General features: G+C 40.8%; 1 protein-coding gene across 6 annotated transcripts in view; it reads left to right on the top strand.

Annotated features, from left to right (window-relative positions):
• The window catches only part of Sema6a (semaphorin 6A), a 122,681-nt gene that overhangs the window by 14,988 nt on the left and 86,452 nt on the right, over nt 1-21,241 (top strand). Inside the window, exon 1 of one of the 6 annotated variants that reach the window (XM_074056995.1) lies at nt 5,130-19,570. The exons of the other annotated variants lie outside the window; for them this stretch is intronic. The gene's annotated coding sequence lies outside the window, so the exon portion shown is untranslated. Of the gene's footprint in view, nt 1-5,129; nt 19,571-21,241 lie in introns of those variants that run through there. 6 annotated transcript variants of the gene reach the window in all.

The following is a 21,241-nucleotide window of genomic DNA, read 5'->3' as shown; positions in this document are numbered from 1 at the left end:
GTTTGTTCTTCCCCCTCACACCACATGGGGCATATTTATATGAGTGTTTATCTTTTAAATTGCCTGTAACTGAAATGTTACAGATGATGTAATTCACAAGGCACAAACAACACCTCAGTTGTGTTGTTTATTTAATACGACAGTGTTAATTAGACAGCCAGGCTTTGTGTGTGTGCTGCATTGTGCTAAAATTGAACACTGCTCATAGAGGGAAAATGTGGTGTTTAATATTTTATTTAGAATAATGCTACACAGCATAGGTAATTGTAGTCTCACAGATTTCACTTTATGTTTTCAACCTTTAGATAAATATTGACATAGTTTTTCAGAAGACTCCTCCAATGTCTCTACTGGTTAAAAATATTATTATTTTTTGTGCTACTGGGGTTTGAACTCAGGATTTCCCACTTGCTAGGCAGATGCTCTACCACTTGAGCCATACCTCCAGTCCTAAAAAAATAGTAATACTATGAAAAAAAAAAGCCCTAACAAAGGTAAGTATTCTGTGTTTATCCTTTATGTTGCATTTTTCTTACAGGTTTTCTAAGGAAAACTTGTAGCACCAAAGTTTTATTCTCATTTAAGATTTTTAAAAGTAAGCTGAATAATAGAAGTAAAACAAGATTAGAAACTGGGTATTTTCAGCAGACTTCAACAAATTGAGTTTCTACAAGGAAGAACCTTTATGAGTCTTTGCTTTGATGCCTTATTTTAAAGCTACTTTCAAATTAAAAATTAAGGAATACTGTGATTTTTTTTTTTTAAAAACTGGGGCACCATGTTTGAGCTGGAGTCGTAATGCTGGGAGCTGGATCACAGATGGTTTATCTGTTGTACTGTTGCACAGATGTTTGCTTCTGCTTTTACTGCCCCCTAGCGCTACTTCATCTCAGCACAACTGCTTTTGTTTAGATCCCAAAAGAGGTGAAAAACAAGAGATTGTGCCCAGCTCTGCTACGCGCTGCCCCTAACTGCTTCTAAGACATTTATGGTATATGGAGAGAAAGGGTGTGAGTGAATTAAAATGTGTCCATCACTGATGCTCCTGGTGGCACAAAGGACATATGGGATAGCACATGCTGATGACAGCAAATAGAAGCCAAATTCTGAATACAAAGTCCAACACCCAACAGGAAGTTTTAGGACTCTCCAATTCATTTCCCATTATATTTTCTATTGTGTGTGTGCAAAGGAACCATATATGACACATAAGCTCTGCTTCAGTAAATCTAAAGGAATTGCTTTAATAAGTTTAAATAAAAATTACAAGTATCATAAAAAGCATTTAAACACCCTTGGGTGGGAGATGTTTGAGCAGACAGTCTCAACATGCATGGCAGTCCTGAGCGAAGAGTTCTCAAGCTTCCACACCTTGTCCTATTCCAAACCTTCAGAGAGCAAGTTCAGGTGCTTTAAAGATGATTCTGGAGCTATGATGAGGGAGCACTCACTGCAGCCCAGACTGTGGCATAAAGCATTTCCTGACAGCACTGCCAACTCTGCTTTTTCCAGGATGAGGAGTAAGCAGACTCTGGAGTCTGCAGTAAGTGGGAGCGTAAATTTCACTCAGTAGCTATTTTTGGTGTGTATCATGTTGGCATTCTCCATGGGTTATGAAGGTAGCGTGACAATGTGCCAAGTACATCCAGCTCACAGCAGCAGGATGGCTGGTTTGCATCCCATAAAAATGTTCGTGGATGCTGATGGTGATGACAATGGTGCTGGTCCCAAAGTTTTGACACTAAGGAAAGGAAGAACAACTGAGACCATATTAATGCTACACATGCACACACACACACACACACACACACACACACACACACAATAAAGCTGAAAATCCAAATTACACTTAGGACTTAGCATCTTTTCTTGTTGGGGTATCATCATGATGGAGTAGTTCAAAGCACGAGCTTTGGAGTTTTCTCTTCTATTGACTGTAAGATCCTGTGGAAATTATTTAACATCTCTGTGCCTTGTTTTTCTCCTGTAAAATGGAAATACTAATAGTGAGTATCTCATAAAATGATTCTGATGATTGAGACAGTATGTACCAGAATGATGGCTGGTACATGATAAACACCCAGTAAAATTTAGCTCTTATTATTTGATATCAAGCCCTCCTAATAGAATTAGCTAAATTCAGTGTTTTGTTCACCAGCATGGTAGGGGTTCTTGACATGGAAGAAGAGCATGATAAATGTCCAGCTTATGTCTTTATGTTCTTTTGTTTGTCGGGGCATGATTTAAAATAAATTATTAAGGACAGGAGTGGTGGTGCACACCTATAATCCCATCCACTCTGGAGGCAGAGGTAGGAGAATCAAGTTTGGGCAAAAGCTTGAGACCCTGGATTTGACAAAAGCAAGAAGGACTGGTGGAGTGGCTCCAGTGGTAAAGTGCTTGCCTAGCAAGCATGAGGCCCTGAGTTCAAACTCAAATACTGCCAAAAAAAAATCTGATTAAATAACCACCAGTTCATTTTATGTAAAAAAGTATTTAGTACATGTCTACTATGTACAGAGAGCAAAGTGAAATCCTTCTGGATATTTCTAAAATATTAAATAAGGCACTAAAGGTGAGTAATTATGCTTTGCCACACTGTTTATCGGCCTTTGTTGGTTCAGTGCTCAGTCAGGAGCCTGTCCTGCTCTGATGTCCAGCTTTACTCTGCAGAGGGGTGGAAACTTTAACAATACCAGGGCTTCCATCTGGGGGAGTTTTCTGAATGCAGTGTTTAGATTGCAGGTAATATTCCATAATAGGAATTTTCACTGACAAAGACAGCCTAAAATGTCCCAGTTAATTTAATGTCTGACTCAAAACCAATGTGTAGCTACAAACAAGTTTATTTTCTACAGGAAAACTGTAAGTTGTATGTCCCACTAACTACTTACGCCAGTAAATGGAACTGTCAAATTGAGTCATTGTCTTAAAACACTTGTGAAAAACGAAAGTTAATAACTGAACCACTAAACAGCAAAGTCCCTGTTCTGAACTGTTGTGGTCCCTGCTTCATTGAGGTGTCCTGAGGAGCCAGAAAAGTTGAGTGACTACAGAAGAAAATCAGGGCCACCCGATTGAAAGGAGGAGTTCATTCTGACTTTATCCATTGCAGTTATTTACTCAAATGGGCAAAGTCCAATTCACAGGAATAAGGAAGTTGCTGGTCAGGGTTGGGAATATACTGACCAGTAAGAGCTTGGAGATGGATAATGGGAACTGGGCCCCTCCAGTGGTACTGAGAATTACATGCATTTTCTATTCACCCAAAGTCTGGACCATCTGACAGCTGTTTGGTGTTTCTTGTGAAATGGACTTGGGCCCTGGCCAGATGCTAGTGGACAGATGTTCAGAGCACAGAAAGCTTTATCAAAATAGGCGCTAATTGGCACTGTTCTAACAATCTCAACAAATAAGGCAGGAGTGACCAGTTCCCAGTGACCATCAACACCCAGACCTGCCCCTGTGGCTTGGGGTGGAGGCCCTGTTTGGAAACTATACCTTCTTCCTAGCCAGAGCCATTTGGTTCCAGAGCTTCTTGTCATAAAAAGGCCTTCAAAAGGCCACTTGGTGCTTGCTTTATCTGTCCATATGCCTTCATGTGTGTACTTAACTGAAACCTTTCAAGAGCCCACTGCTCACCACACCACATCTTAATATACAAAATTTTCTCTGCAACTTTGGTTTTCTGCAATATTCTTTGAACAAAGGTCTTACGAAAATTGTTACCTGTTAGTTTCACGTGAGCCTCTCCAACTAAGTGCGTATCATTCATTTCCTATCTTTATGAAGAATTGATTGATGGTAGCAGCAATGTGGTTTTGTGAAAATATTTTGGGTAAAATTGATTTTTAAAAACCGAGATTAGTTTTAAGTGTGTGTTTCAGGGGCAAACTGGTTTGACAATGCCCCATTAATAACCAGATGGGCTTGCACTTACTTGTGGAGGCTACAATTAACTGTCTTTGATTTCAACGGTTAAACTGCCTTTTGAGGGCCTGAGGCACTTGATGAAGCCGAATTCTCCCCTCTTATTTTTTCTCAATTTTGCAGTTTGGGAACAAACTTTAATTCTCCCCTGGCTTATTACTGATGGAATCTGTTACCATCTATGAAGTGCCAGATAATTCTTTCTAAGGCAGGGAGATTTATAAATGTGATTTTTAAAATATTTTCATCTAGGTTTAGGTTATAGAACAGACACAGAATAGAGATGCTCCCTGACTATGGTTGCATGCAGTCCCACACCCATCTCCATCCAGAGATAAAGGTCTAAGAACGCTCCTTCACCCCCAATCTTTCCAAAACATGATCCATATTAATTTAGCTAAAACGCTGGACACATTTTTACCAATCATTTATATATATATATAAAGATTGTAGTCTTGGTTGAGGCTGTACTGTATGGAGTGTGAGAAGCCAAACATGTATCTTATGGTGCCATTCACTCTTTGCAAGTGTGGTGGGCTCTTCCCCAGCATCTCACTCTCAGCATTTCTCTGGACATAGCACAGCCCCTCCTCCATCCTCCAGCATGGCTCTGGCTCCTTTGAATGAAAGGCAGCTCTGACTAAAGCAGCTAGAATGTGCCCAGCAACCAGCCTGGGTACCACAGAGCCCATTGTCTGCTCCCAACACTGTGGAGCCAAATCTCATTTTATAGCACAGTGTGTTCTAGGAATTCCACTTCATCAGTACAACAGAGCTTCTCTAATGCCTTCCCATTCTCCCCCGTTTGCTGCTGTCACAGGCAGCGCCACTCAGTCCTGTGGCGGCCAATTAAAATTCACTTCTCTCCCAGGCTCTACTCTCCCCCATTCGCAAGGGACCACAAGGCATCAGCTGTCATATTAAGTAGACGCTAATGACACCGAGCATAAGCAGCCAGAGCAGTGTTGGGGATGATGGCGTGTTTCAGATTGAATCTCATGGAGGCACTGAACATAGAGTTCAGAGGTGTTCTCACCACATTGGCTCCATTGAGGTTTAGGAGAAATTGGGCTAAGATAATATTTGATAGGTTTTCAAGTGCTTACAGGCAAATGAGGTGTCCAGTTGTGTTTAAAGGTATTACTAAAAGTTTTCCCAACATAGTCACAAAAGTAGGTCTGATATAGTTATATAATTTATTCATCAAATATACTATATATAGTCATTTTTCCTCTATAGTTTTCAAAGCAGTTTGCCAACTAGTGATATTGTCCCTGTTTTCCAAATTGAGAATTGTCCTTTGGGAACCCCTCAAGGCTTCCTGGGGTAAGTGAGCACTCTCTACAGCCTGGCTTCCTCCCCTTGGTTGCCTTTCTACAGGGAACACCTTTTTCCTGGAGACAGGATCACAGTTATTACTAACTTACACCTATATCCAAATCACATACATTTTTATTTTTAATTCTCCCATATGTTTTGGCAATGGGTGAATGAAAATGTATTCATTTTTGTCACATCTGGCAACATTTGGGACTACTTACAAAATCATTTTCTGTTGGATTTACAAAATCGCCCCACTAGTCATGTTTCCTGTGAGTGAATGTAAGTATAAGTAATTAGAAGTGTGGGTGTATGTGGAGGGGTGGATAGGCCTTCTCAGAATTGTCCTCCCACCAGTTGAAGTCGTTTTTGAACTCCCCTTCTGGTGTAGAGTTTGTAGCCTGATGGGGGCTACCCTGACTTTCTACTGCTGCCTGAACTAAATTGTTCCATGGCCTTGGGTAGCTGTGCTGAGGGATGAAGAAGGAGCACCCTCCTACTGAACCTGACCTTGACCTTGGCGGATTTCATTTAGTACCAAATCATTAATTGACCTAGAAGGTGATCAAGTATTCAATGCAGAGTTTTTTGAAAGCTCTTTTATATGCTCTCACAGTACTCCATGCACCTGTCTTTACCCTGGTTTGGAAAAATAGAACATTCTCTTATTAACTGAAAAGGCAGTCTGTGTAAAGTTCTGTTTTTAAAAAAAAAAAATCATTTGCCCAAATATTATGCTTTTTAATTTTCAGCATGACAAACTGAAACACATCGAAAAGGATGGCTGGTTAGAAAATCCTTTTTTTAAAGCATTGTGCACAGGAGAGAAAGCCCAAGGCTGTCATTCAACACATCTGGAAATGGCAAGAGGAGGGAGAGGCCCATGGCGCCCCCCCAGAGCTCTCCATGGTCCCCTGGCAGTGCTCTCTGGGTTGGTCCTGATTCTTTGACATTGGAGGGAGGTTAGTGATTGGCAGGTTTCTCCTCGTGGCCGTTTTTGGTAGGTATCTGCGGGGAAGATCTGCAGACGGCATCCTGTGACCGACTCTCTGGAAGATCCTTGTGGCAAACACCAGGCAGATGTTCTAAAGCCCTAGCCCTCTCTGTCAGAAAGTTGATGGCTCATGATACTTTATGTTGTCAGTCCAGACAAGCTAATTCCTTAGTGGATTATTGATGTTGTCGTTGTAGCATGTCTGCATTTAATTGCAAACAGAAAGCTGATGGAGCAGGCTTGTTGTAATTGTGAACTCTGAGATAGATACCTATTGTACCTGAGTTTAATGACCAGGTCAAAATGTAACTGCACCTGTAAGGAGGCAGCTACTCAGGAGGCAGAGCCAAGATGATCACAAGTTTGAACCCAGCTTTGCAAAGTGAGTAAGGTCCTCTCTCTGAAATAATAAAATCAAAAGGGCTGGGGCGTGGCTTAAGTGTAGGCCACCTGCCTACCAAGTGAAGTTAGGGGTTCCTGGGAGAGAAATGAGACCAGCAGACAAAAAAAATGTGCAGGAGAACAGGCAGTACCTGGATAGTTGCCTGAGAGAAGCCAGCATCTAAATTTCTATCCATAATATATCCCCATTCACTAATTCACTAGTTGGGTGACTATCTGTAGAATTTTCCCATTCACTAGTTGGGTGACTTGGGCAAACTTTAGCTTCCTCCTGCCTCCATTTCCTCCTTGATAAATAGGTTGCTTTAAGTGCTTATTACATTGTAAGCACTAGGTATTTCCTATTTTTACTCCCCCAACCTCCTGCCCCTGTAAGCAGCATGCTGATGAGATATGATACAAAGGTAGTGTGTGTGTGTGTGTGTGTGTGTGTGTGTGTGTGCATATGTGCACTAGGAAATGTCATGCAGGATTGATTCTACATTGGATTGTATTGGAACAGGAACAAATTTGGCTTTCATTGCCTTCCTTACCTGTTCTGACACCATCCCAACTCTCAGTTCCCCTGCTTATCACCTCTACTTTTACCCTTACCCCTTCAGATTCTCCTACCATGTTCTCACAGCCAGGGTACATGGCTGTGGCCTGTACCTTGATCACATGACATTATACAATCTCCAAAAAATCACTCATCTTTGAGGTCACCAAGGAGAGCAACCATGCACTAATGTGAGCAGTACTTGTTGAATGTGCTACAGGGTGCAATGTTTGAAAATGGAGCTAACCCAAGACCTCTCTATGTCCTAAGGGAGATAGTGGTAAGCATGAGGCTATTTGGAGGACTGGCCAGATCTACGAATCTGATCGAAGCTCCAGGGTTCCAGTCAAGGAGTCTACAGGAGTCAATGCCCTTTGGGTGGTGTGATGGCCAGTCTGTGCTGGGAGCCTCTGATTCAGCAAATCATTCTCAGGATGGTGTTCTCCATAGTTAAGGGGGTTGGAAAGCCAAGCTTTTATCTCAAGGTTGTGGTGTTGACCAAATGAGGTCCTCTCTATTTTAATGCAGCACAAGTCTCCAGTTAAAGTTCCATTACTACTGTTAGGTGCAGAACCATGGGTGCTGAGGCATACAAATGTCTATAAGATACATGCTGACCAGTCCTTCCCCAGGCGGCCAGTGGAGATTATATCAACGCAGCTGTAGAAATTGTCCACTTCTTTGTCACTGCTCAGAAAAGCCAGTTAAAGGTGGAGTTTCAAGTCTAAGAGACAGCAGTGAGGCTGTTGGTATCATTAGTGTTCACATTAGCACTTTTGGAGTATTATTTTACAGACCTGGTTTCAAGTTCAAGAACTAAAAGGTGGAATGATAGTGTCAGAACAGGTAATCTAATCTTAAATTAATTCAGACACTGCTGACAGTGTGAAATTTGTGATATTTTGCTTTTAAAATAAAAACCAGGTAGGTTAGAAGTGATAAAAGGAAGTATTAAGGAAATCAACAATCTAAAAGAATCAGCAGATGTGTACAACGTTTATATTTTAAAATGACCAAGGTAATGACCACAGTCATTGTAAGTGTTGGTTCCATTGTACATGCTAAAAAAAAATAAATTCAAACCATCAGCCCCTTTCCATACAAATTTTCAAGGGTTGTGGTTCCTTTTTTTCTATTTGTACAAGTTTAGAACCTTCACCAACCTAAATGTGATCTTAAGATCCCCATTTAGAAAGCCCATGAGTGACAGAACCAGTATTTTTGAGTCACAGCTAGTTGAATTAAATGTGCATTGTGACAAGCCACACAAACCAAGTAGAACTTACCTTGGCAGAGAATTGTTTGCAGTAGAGCATAAATATCAGTCGAGTGTTCTTATTGTTGTCTGCATACTGTTGGATGGTCTGAAAAGTTAAATTTGTATATAGAGTGAGTACGAAGGAAAAGTCTTGTAAATTTTGCAAAAATTGTCTATGCATTCCTGTGGTTACACAAAAAGTACTGGCACATTCTGTTAACAGTAATTGGATATTTATGCCTCATTAGGAGAATATAATTTCCTACTTATAAATAAAATCATCTTTACTTCATGTCTCCAGTTTCCACCTGTTTATATTTTGCCTCTTTCTAGAGATACTAGCAGAGGTGAAATGAAAATTAGCCTCCCTGGGCCCCTCTCAGAAGATGAGCCATGGGGGTCCTCGAGACAGCTCCTCCTCTTCCTCCCCTTCCCAGCGCCATGAGTGTGTTAAAGTGGTCTGTGCAGCTCAGATCCCCCTGCTCCTATCACTTCAGGCCTCCATGTACTGAGGTCTCCGCTGTATGCTACCAGAGGGCACAAAATGCGAGGATAGTTCCCATTTTAAGGTGAACTTCTCAGATTCCAAGAGAAATTCTTATTTCCTGACTCAATCTTCAGATGGTAGAGATTTAGAAAGACTTATAAAATAATCTCTTAGTAGATCCTTGGCTACATTAATGAAATTCAGTATGTGATTTTCTTTCTAACTTTCAGACACATCGAAGAGGTGGTGTATCAGGTCCATTTTGTTGTTTGCCTATAAAGATTTTGATTTTGACTTTCAGTTGATTCATCAGAAAACCTGAAAAGTGCTTGTTTGGTCTTCCCATTGGCTAGCACCAAGAACCTTTAAATGAGTGACTTAGAAAACCGTATGTACTTCTTAATTTGGTTCTTTCCAGAAGTAGAAGTTGCAGAAAGAGAAGTCTGGGCTTGACCCATTGTTCCTTCATTTACAAAGCACCATTCATTTAAGCAAAGACTTTAAAATATTTTTGGATAAGGGTAAAACCCTTTTGGTTATCCATTATTGTCATAGGATGAGATTGTGCAGACACTGCTGTTCAAGGTAAATTGAAGCCAGCCAGGCAGGAAGCATAAGGTTGTCTTCTTTCTTATTTCTTCAGCTGGATGTTCCCACTAAAAAGGGGACTTTTGGAGATAGATCTTAAAACCCTTCAGCTAAAGAAAGCTCTATCAATGAAAAGTGCACTATGTAAGCACAGTAACCTTTTCATGGTATACATTATATTTATATACTTTAAATTGAAAAGAGCTTGGAATTTAACCCAAGTTCTGGGAGACCCATTTTATCATTCCTTTTAAAAACTCCCAAATGTGTTTGCAGTTCATAGTGATCCTCTAGAACCAAAACAGGGCCATGGAACTTCCCTCCATATACTACCTTAAGCCAGTTTTCTTCTCCAGTGTGGCCAGAAATGTGATATTCACTAAGATGTCCCATGAGTTTTCAAAACCATCATTCCACCATCTTAGATATAGTAGTAAAACATTCAGTATCAGGGGTGTACCAGTTTTCCCTGGGAGCAAGAATTAAAGGCAATAGATCAAGTGTCAAGTCAAGGAAGGAAAGCTGTCAAGGAAGGTAAAAGCATCATGACTGCTCCCAGCTGTTGTGTAGTATCCAGCTGTGTTGATACCCACATAGCAGTGGAGGTAATTCAAGACCAGCCAGCCCCAAAGTGGACAATTCAGCCCCAGGGCTGCTGGACATTCCTGTTGGCAGATGTGACTGTAAATGATAGGGTAGGTGGTCTTATGAAATAACCATGACAGCCATGGTGCCAGAGTTCCCCCACACAAAAGGTGTGCGGGGCTAAGATTCATCTCATCTGGAGATGACATTAATTTGCCACCCCTAAGAGCACTTTCATACTTCTGAAAGAGTAGCTTACGTATTACAAGGCTCTAAGTATAATACACTTAATTAATAGCACTACTCGTGCCCCTCCTTATTTGCAAAATGCTTTACATTCACTGGAGTTGACTCAGGGGATCATTCGGCTTCTTGCTAAAAGTATCAGATGTCTAGCAGGTCATGTCATTGGATTTTCTCCTGGTTTAGATCCAAAGACATTATTAGTCAGCCTTAATGCTTGGTTTTTAGTAACATCGTTCTGTAATAAAGCTGCTTTTGTCCATGCATCCTTAATAGATAAACAATGCTCTTTTCTTAATCGGTACATTACTTAAGAGAATATTAATGAAATAGTGAAATAATGAGGGAAAATGATAAATGCTTTTGTTTGTTTGTTTGTTCCTTTGTTTTTTAGAGAGAGAGTCTCACTAACTCAACATCTTCCTGCCTCAACCTCCTGAGTGCTGAGATTACAGGCGTGCCCCACTATACCCAGTGATAAACACTTTTAAAACATCGTCCTTTCACCTTAGGAAAATATAAAACCCAATAATTCTTTTTTTATAATGCACATCTCAAATTTGCTGGCATTCCAAATTCTTGGGGAGTGAATTTCACATATTTGAATAGGGAAAAATAAAAAATAAAATGTAGCATGAATACCTTCAGAGGACTTAGAGCATGCCTTGACTAGCAATCCAATTAGGATGACCGGGAAGAAAAGGATCAAAGCACACATTTTCATAAAATTGAATATGAGATTTTCCAGTCACATCAATATCGCATTTCCTCAGGACACTTAGTACAGGGGCTCTTGGTATTACCTACCATTTCTTTAATACCACTAGAAAAAAAAGGAAGATTTTTTTTTTTCAGGCTAATAGATGTTTTTAAATCCTTTAAAGTCTTTTTTAGAATAGCAGGAAAAACTGATTCAAAGACAAAGAGCAAACAGGATGACCTAATGGAAATCAGGCCTAGCTGAAGGAAAAAATTTAAAAAATAGGTTGGAACCTAAACACCTTTCCATTTGGTTCCCTTTCCTTTTTGTTTTTTATGAGAATCTATATTTATGGAAAATCAGTTGATTGCTTATCAGGCTGAAGCTTCTGTTTGCCCAGACAGTGATAATGAGCAATATAAAGAGATGGGAATGACTAAAGTGCAGGCTGAGACAAGGGAAACGGTGGGCTCCGTATAGTTGATGGGATCTGAGTTTTCAGAGCTCCATAATTCCCTTTTGTGCACTTATGTTAATTGGAGGAGGTTAGGGGAAGGATCTGTAATGAGTCTGGGGGCTTTCCAGGCAATCTGCCGGCCTCAGGGAAGAGCTCCCTGTAATTAGTTACATCCCTGTGGTCGGTTGACGAGTGATCTAAAGCCTTGTTCTGGGTCCAGCAGCATCAGCATTACCTGAGAGCTTACTAGAAATGTAGATGCTCGGATCCCATGCCAGGCCACATGGATATGACTCTGCTCTTATCACAGTCCTCCAGTGATTGGCATATATGTTAATGATTGAGAGATAGTGGTTTGAATGACATACAAACCTGAAGTAAGAAGACGTATCGAGTACAGGGTGCAAAAATGGGGTTATTTTAGCAGGGGCAGACTATTTTTAGCTAGTGAGCTAAGTACGTTTTGGCATGTGACAATATTTGTTAGTAGTTTATCTTTCAAGATATAAAGCAATCAAAATTCTCTAGGAATTAATTACCCGGACCTTGACTTGCTTGTGATTCCACGTAATAAGGAGGCCCAATATTTGCTTAGCAGCCCCACAGCCACGTGGACCAACGCAGCTGAGGTAAGAGAGTTTGGTGACAAAAGAAGAATCTAAGTCTCTGTGGCCTTTAGGGTTCTGATTCTCACAGTTTTAGATATTTAACATCAGTAAATCATGACTCTGCCTAAGGTTTCCAGCATACATTTATTATTGAAATGATTTATCATTTTATTAAAGCTTTTTGCTTCCAAAATGTTTTATAGCTCTTTTAAAAAATCTAAACCATCACAACAGCCTCATGAACACCTAGCAGCGCAGGGCTGTGTTCCCTTCAATTCTAAACGGCAAATGAAGATTTCTGCCATTACCCCTGCAGAGTTATGATGGATGACAGAACTGGGTAAAGTCAAGAAGATGACAGGATAAAAAGATACCCCTCTGGAGCAGGCTGTCACAACCTCTGAGTGGCCTCTTCCCTCTCTTTCCCACTCTAGGCTATTGTTTCCAGGTCGTACGTGAGTAAGTTCCCTTCCTCTTACATAGATGCCTGTAACTGTGGAGGGCGAGGCTGCTGATAAGTCTTCTGTCACTTTATACCTATTAGCCAAAGTTTAAAAGCAATAAATACCAAGCTAGAGAAACATTGACTAGAAATGATTTCACAAGTCTGTCTTTGTCCTAGCAATTCTGATACCATGATCTCAGTCCTGTTTGGTGACAGAATCTATTCTCAGTCATGGGAGACCACTCTTTAGAAGCCTATGAGGAAGCTGTGAGTGTATTCCTTCTGGAAACCCTGCTTCCAAGTTACCCACATCCATGTGCCAGACCCAATCCTTTGAGGATTGGAAAGGAAATCCCTAAGTGACCCAAACTAACTTTAACTAGGAAGAGCCACCCAGAGTGACAGTGGTTGGAATAAGTATCTTCAACTTCCTGAAAACAGTAATAAAACAGAAGTGTAAACATATTGCAAGGGGAAGGTTAGAGTCTAGTCTCATCTTTTCCAGTACTCAAGATATTTCTTGGAAACATGAGGGACTAAAGAATTCCTATTTCCCATCTCTACCAGAGTGCATTTAATCTGTACGAGACAACCTTGACTGTTATATAATCAAAGACCCTCCAAATGTATTTTAAGAGCTGCTCAGAAGATCACAGAACTCAATGGAGAAGTAAAGAAGAGAGAATGGCAAAGTCTACTGCAGAAGTGAAAAAAGACTTGTTTGGCCATGAATTTGACCTCATTGAAGGCTTGGTGGAAGCACTGGGGCTTGACCACCTTACCCACACACATCTGCTAGCCTTATCATATTGTCCCACTTACTTTTCTTTTTCTTCTGCCAGCACAAACTCATGTCAGCATGTGGGATGGTTATTGCTACCACCTAATCTGTGTTAAACAGCCTTGGAGGGTCAGGAAACTGGTCAATTTATCAGCCTTTGGATTGATTAAATAGTCATGTGTTGATCAGTCTTGACATACTTTGAATTAAGACATGGAATTCTCAGTTTTATTATAAAAGGGAGCAAGTCCAGGTGTTAAGGATAAGCTTTGTTTTATATTAATGGGTATTTTTCTGCAGCAAGTTATAAGGATATTCTGGAGAGAAAAAGGTATTTGCAGCAGAAACTAGAATAAGAAAAACAAAAGGCTAAGATGTGCCTATGGTTTTGAAGAATACTTCAGAAAAGGTGACAGCAGAGAGGTTTCAATATGTCCTTTTATAAATTGGGTCATTTGGGGAGGGAGTGGGAATGGAGGACATTTTATTGGACCAAGGGGCCTTATAAGAGTTTTCCAAAAACATTAAGTACAATTTAATTAGTTATGAAGTAGAAAGCTAGCCCTTCTATGACTTAAAAGAATCTACCTATTGTCGTAACATAGTAAAACCAGTCACCCCTCCCATATTAGTGGGAGAATGACTTTGACATCACCTTGAAAGAGAAAAGTTACTGTTCCCTGTGCTTAGAGGGAGAGCCCTTCAACTCTGTGTTACACTATTTGGGCTTTGTGTGTATTCAAACAAACCTACATTTACAGAATCTCAGTTTTGCTAATGGTAAGTAATGATGTTGTCTCCAAAATGGCAGGGAAAAAAACTCAGAGAAAGGGTTCAAGTGTGCTCCGAAGCAAAAGGAGCAGTGGCCAGCTTGGGGAGGGGAGTCATGATGAGCAAACAGTGTCGTCCTGCATAGAAGAGACTCTCTTGCCCTCTCCTCCTTGCTCATTGTGTCCGAAGCCACAAACTCTTCCTTCTCCAACCATGACACAACAGCCACCTTTATCCAGGGTTTAAAACCTTGATGACGTCCACACGTTTGCCCTAATCTACTACTTTCTGAAAATGGTCAAACTTGACCTTTGGAAAAGCCCAAACTCTCTTGGAATCCTAGTAGAACATAATATTTGGCATTTAAAGGTTTTGTTTCTTTAATGTACTCATGATGCTTTAGAATTGTTTTCAGTATCAAGTAAGTCAGAGGGTAGAAAACAAATGTTTTCTGGGCCCTGCTAATGAAAGAATAAATGACAGGGTTATTTTTTAAAGGCTATTAAAATGATATGTGAGTGTAAAGAGGTTGGGGATGGATCTCATGGGATGAAATAAAGCATAATAGAGCAAAGAAGAGGGAAAAGGTAGTACTGAGGTCCTTTCGAAGACACTTCACTTCTCAAAGTATCCAGATTTCTGATTTATATAAAAACCAGAGTATCACTCAGTTTTGGTAGCTGACTTTGGCGCATGGTTCCTACACTGTCTCACCATATGGTTAGCACATAACAGCATAAAGTTTATTAGAAATGGTTATCTCAGACTCCCTATCCAAAGTCTAAAAACAATTCTGCCTAATTCTTGTATCTTGGATGAAGAGGGAACATAGGAAGATTTTTAATTCTTACTGATTCTCTAGGTTCCCCACCCAGCCTCAGGGTCAGAGTCCTCAGGCAACATGGGAAAGAAAACGAGTGGTCAGCTACCAATGCGTTCGCCAGGATAGGATACGTGCTTCTGCACACTGGACTTCTTAACAGTAAAGAAAGCATCTTAAAGGACTTTAGGTTTTCTTTTGCCCTGGATACCCATTCGTGTGTAAGATGTTACCAAGTTCACTCTAACTATTAATTAGTGTTTGAACTTGTAATGACAACAGCGAAAGTCCAGTACTGACAGAATGAATTTGTGTGGGTGGTCCCTTCCATGGAAGCATGCACAGTAATTAACCCTTTATTTTGTCATTTTAGTCTGGGGTTGTTCCCATTTAGAATATTGCTTTGAAATGTCATCAAATGCTAGTAATCACTAAAACCAATAGTAATAATTTTGATGACTACCCCTCCCGATAGGAATACTGAAAATTAACACAATCAGATGCTCTATATTTAGTTATTATTTAGGTTTAGATAAAGAGCAGTGGTACTAATTCAAGTTGCTAAATTTTGAATATTTAGAATGCACTGAACTCATTGACCATCACCAATTTGTCCTCAGTGCATCAGGGACAGTTTGTGACACAGCTGTTTCTGTGTCCGCCCTCTACCCCCACCACCCTTCACTCTGATCCTCATTAATGTTATCAAGTGTTTGCAACCTGAGAAAGACATGATCCCGACCTGATTCTTGTATTTTTTCCCAAAACTATATCAACCTAGACAGAGCAATACTCTCCCCTCAGTCATTTGTGTGGTCCTCATACTATCATGACAGTGAACTTTATTGTCTTGGGATAGATCAAGAGCATTGACATCAGTTCAGTGCTGCTAATGGGGAATATTATTTACACAAGACTTTTTTCCCATCTGCTTTCAACCATGTAGAAATACATTGTCATCTAAATGCCAAAAGATGCTGATGTGAAATAGAAGTTGTTGGCAGGTATTGGTGCTAGTCAGATGAGAATAAACTGCCGAGAAGACACTGGAGTGAAAAAAGATACTAGGCCATCTCTCTCTCTGTCCTCGATCCAACACATACATACACAAATCAGTCTGCAGGAAACATAAGGGATGCCTGATTACAAGTAAACATGGAACCTCGAGGCAAAAAATCTATCCCTTATCTTACCAACTTCTTGCCACCCACCTGCCTCGAAACGTCATGGTTCTGATAAAGCATCATATGGGAATGATGGTATTGCTCATTTCTTCTAGGTTTCAGAGTATGACAAGAGGCCAGGCCCTCCCGGGGTGGTCAGAGAGGTGACGCAAAGTGGAAGCTATAGTGAACAAGGTGAAAATTATTAGGCAAAGCAATATAATGCACCTCTCTAATGTCAGTTGAAAATTGTGACAACAATCCACACGATTGCTAATCTAAATTAAAAATTTATACAAAAAACACAATAAGTTAAAGTACACACCAGAAGTTAAATAATAACTTGATATAAAATATCTCATCTTTAAAACCCTGAAAAATAATTTAATCTGAGCATCTTCAGCTGGTGGAAATGATGTTGACCATGCTAGCTGTGAAAATCGAGTTGTGGAAGGAAATCCCTCAGTTTGCCAATGTTATTGTGTGATTTAAGGGGAATACATCAGGTGCAAATTAAAGAAAGGCCACACATGTCAATGTTAGAGGAATTATAAAAATGCATTGCAGTGAAGGTAGAGGGTCACCAGGCTGGAATACCAGGAGCCTCGCTCTGAGGCACGGCTCTGCACACCACCCAGCACAGCTGCAGAAGCAAGGATGTTCCCAAGTCCTGGCTCTCAATGATTTGTTTTGTTCTCAGATTGCAAGGCAGGGAAAATGCTTTCCTAGCATGTCAGATTGTGTGCATACTTAGCAGTCCTACAGAGCTTTAACTACCTCAGAGTTAGGAATATGTGACACATATTTCAGGAGGAAAACTACAAAAACACAAAAGCTACAAAAGCTACCCACCGCCTCCAGCTTTAGAAGGCAGGTGACAGCATAATGCTTGCCCAGGTCATCACAGCTGAAACCCTGCAGTGAAAGTTGACTAGTGCTAAAGAGGTGGGGGTAGATATTTATTACATGTAATAAAGAATTTTACTTGATTGCAGAATACACAATTAAAAATACTTTAAACTGCTATGAATGACTTCCAATAAAAAATATGGCCAACTCCGAGAATATTTTGACAACAAAAAGGTATTGATTAAACAAACATACAAAGGCAAAAAACTAAAAAGAAAACTCTAGAAAACCTATAATAGGAGACACATGGAAATGGAGGGCCCCTAATGTGATATGGGCTGGGAAAGTTGCATGGTATTGGGGTTTAAAATCCTGGTGGTGGTCATGGTGGACTTCAGTTTTGTCATGAAGTCACTGACTATGACGTACATAATTAATGTAAGCATATGGGAAGCAGCTCTTAAAACACATTCTAATATATGTACAATGAGTTAAATGAGGCAGCAGATAAGAATATTACCAATTATTGTTGAGAGCAAAAATATACCTACCAACACTAACTGAAATTCCCACCCTCTAAACAGACCTATCCTGAGAACGAACATAAACCATAGTGCTAGAACAGTGTTGGAATGTGAAGGACCTAAGGTCATTGGCTATTCCAGTGCTCCAGGTGGATCCACCTATGTGACATCTCAGGACAGTAGGTGACATTGCATCTTGGCCACCCAAGTTAATACTTCAGGAAATCCACTGATTATCATTAGAAAAAAGTTAAATGTTCATCAACAAATTATGTTGAGGAAGACAATGCTTTTAAAGGGTCAACATCTAAGGAAAGGGTGAAGGAAGCTGAATGCAGTGAAAATATTATGCACTTATGTATGAAAATGGAAAAATGAGACCTGTTGAAACTATTCCAGGAATAGGAGGAGAAGGGATAAAGGAGAATGGTGGAGGGGGCGAATTCAATTATGATATCTTGTAAGAATGTTTGTAAATGTCACAATGTACCACCAACACAACAATAATATAGTTTTTTAAAAAGTTAACAAGCCCCTGTTACTAACATTGGAAAAACCAAACTCAAGCCTTTGAGCCTGCACAGGTGGACAGGAGAGGAGCTATCAATGTGCAAAGAGCAGATAAAGCTATTAAACCTTTCTCTGCTGTGACCTGTCTACATGTGTCCTACATCTACTTACTCTCGTCAACCTTTGTGATCCTTGTCTGTGTGTTTTCTATTACTGTGTTTCTCTCTTTTTTTTCTAAAAGTGTTTAAATTCCCAAAAAAATGAAAATAGCACTATTACTCTTAATAGCAATAAGCATAGTAATCAACATTTATTTAATGCTTGATATTTACTCTCTTCATCTGGACAGCAGTCGTAAAATCCTGCCCACTTTTAAGTTAAGGCAGTTGAGATTCTGAAGAAGAAGGGAGTTATCCCCTAAAGTCACACATCTAGAAATGACAGTGCTACGGTTCCAGAGCAAATTAGACTGATGCCAAAACCTATGATCTGGTCTCTACAGTTCCGTCCATATCGTTTGAGTGCAGATCAGTATGGAAAAACCAGACATCCTCCCAAGGGGCATTAAGAACCTGTTTATTTAAGAAACATCCATGCTTGAGTGAGTCACTTTACCTCTTCCCTATAGACTGGGGTAGCTGGAGATGTTCCCAGGTTCCTCCTGATCCCAACCTCTCTGTGCTTATAGTTCATATTACTGCCCCACTCTGAAGAATTTATTGTGGATACAAGTGCTGCTTTCCCATCAGTGGGTCTTGTGTGTGTGCCTGTGTGTGCATGTGTGCTTCTGCGTGTTGATTGTGGCAAATTCTCACCTTCTAATGGCTGTTGGAGCTGCTTCTGGCTACATAGGTGTTCCCAACACCAGCGTGCTCTTGTGATGGACTTTATTTTAAGGAACGCCTGCTCTTTTTGTTCACACATGCTAATACATTGTCCATTTTGCCTCTCCTAATAGCCCATGAGTCTTGAACTTGGAGCCAGCAAAGCACTGCCTTTGTAAAGCACAAAAGAACACCAGTTTGGGATTTTTTTTTTTTTAAATCACCCGAGTTCTGAATAAAATGCTTTTCAGCCATTCAGAGGCCGCTAGCATTGTCCTGCCGTTCTCTGGCTGCTGAGAGCATCTCTCTGAGGACAATGCTATACCTGAAGGAGTCACAGCACAGAGAGCCATTCAGGAGTCGTGGGACCTGGGATGGTTGCCTGCGTGCTCTGCTGAAGATTGGGGCTTTCTTCTTGGTCCAACCCTGATAAGCATATTGCAGTTTGTTGTTGTGGTTTTGTGTTTTTTGCCTGCCAGCATCGGCTTCACAATTTTATTGCAATGATGTCTTCCCAACATGCTGCTACTTAGGGAATTTCTTTCCCTGTGTCCGTCCTACCTCCATGAAATGTACAGTGAGACTTTGATTGGTCATAGTCCACTCGAAGTCAGCAATGCCTCACTGTGTGTGCTGAGTTCCCAGGACTCTGGATCACCAGGACAATGTCTCTTTCTTCCCCAAGCTGACAGCAAATATCTGGTCAGCCTGATCTATTTAAAACCAGCCAAGCAGGAATCCTAATGCTGGGGAGAGGATTCTTTTGTTTGTTTGTAAGTAAACAATTGACTCAGATCTTCCTAACTAAAATTAAATTCCAATCACTCTTAAAATAACACCAAAAAAAAGAATCCAATTACAGTTGGAGGTGGGGGAGGGGCTGGGTTAAGGCAAAGCTACTGCTGCCTAACATCTGTTTTCAGTAACTGATGATTCTTACCAAAGAAAATCATGTTCCTTGCAGGTAGAGAGAGAGCTGTGTGAACCAAAAGCCAGATTCTTTCTCTGAAATCATTACTTTCTGGGGAAATAGGCTTGAGATGATTGAATTATTTGGACACTGGTGTTTAAATGTTGGTAGGGCTTTTTTTTTTTTTTAATCCTTAAAAATTAAAAGGACTGTGTGAAAGGATTAGCATATATCCTGGCTTTAGAATGACATAGAAATCCCTGCTTTGTAAGTAGTCTCTGGACATGAGAATCTAGACTGCTGGAAAATTGAAGGAGTAGGTGTGGTATGTTTTACAAAATCATTCATAGTTGGACTCTCTTAAGCAGAAGCTCTGTGCTTATGGTTATAACAAGGTGTATGTAAAAGTCAGACACGGCTGGGGGGTAGCTCAGTGGTAGAGCTCTTGCCTAGCCTGCACAAGGCTCTGGATTTGATCCTCAGCAGTACATATATATACACACACAAACATACATACACACATATACATGCACACATACATACACATGCACACACACACATACATATACACATACATACATAGGCCAGGTATAGTGGTACACATTTGTAATCCCAGCATTTGAGAGGCTGAGGCCAGAGGATCATGAGTACACGGCCTGGTATAGCGAGACCCTGTATTAAAAATCCTAAATAAAATATAATAACTAAAAAGCTGGACATTTGCTGAAAGGTGCTACGTATTCCAAGTTCCCCCTGCCTCAGCCCAAGCCCCATTGTCCAGGGTGTGTCTGGATCACCTGGAATGACGGGCTGTTGGTATAAATGGTACAGCCTGTGGCTCCTCTGGAATCCCAGGGACAGGCTGCTGCTGCCATCTCCCTCCAGATGAAGTCAGCCCCCTTCCCCACACTTCATCTTCCTGCCTGATACTTGAGACATCATCCACCCCACCACCCTGTATTTTTGGTTGAATGTCAAGTCAGGAGAGCAGTGGCATTGCCTCTATCCCAATTTCCAGCCATTCAAAACCCAAAGAGCAATGCCTGCCAGGAAACTCCCGGGCTTCCTCCATGTGCTCACCACCCCTCCTAGGCCACAGTCCATGCTTCTACTCATCTCCACCCAATCCAGCCTGTCCTCCTCCCCAACCAGCAGCAAAGCCAGCTTGGAGGGTGGGTAGGACTTGCAGTTTTGCATCCCATTCTCTACCCAGCTTCCCTGCTTCCTCACCAAGTCAATGACCTTATTGGTCTTTTACTTCCCCTCTGAGTAAAATCATCCCCTATCACTCCAGAGCCTTCCTTCTTCCTTTAGCTTTCTGTGCTGTGTGCTCCTCTCAGTAGACAGCAGTCCTCTCCAGCCTGACTCTTCCCTCCCTCCCTCTTTCCCTCTTTTCTTTCCTCCCTCCCTCCCTTCCCTCCCTCCTCCCTCCTTTTCTTCCTTCCTTCCTTCCTTCAAGTGACCCTAGTCACTGCTCCTAGCACAGAACAGGAGTTCCCTATAAAAGGATGTATATTTGTACTATACTAAATGC

This window comes from Castor canadensis, chromosome 16, assembly GCF_047511655.1.
Source record: "Castor canadensis chromosome 16, mCasCan1.hap1v2, whole genome shotgun sequence".
In the NCBI taxonomy this organism is placed as follows: Eukaryota; Metazoa; Chordata; class Mammalia; order Rodentia; family Castoridae; genus Castor; species Castor canadensis.
The sequence above is the reverse complement of the archived record's forward strand: the minus strand, read 5'-3'. Positions and strand labels throughout refer to the sequence as shown.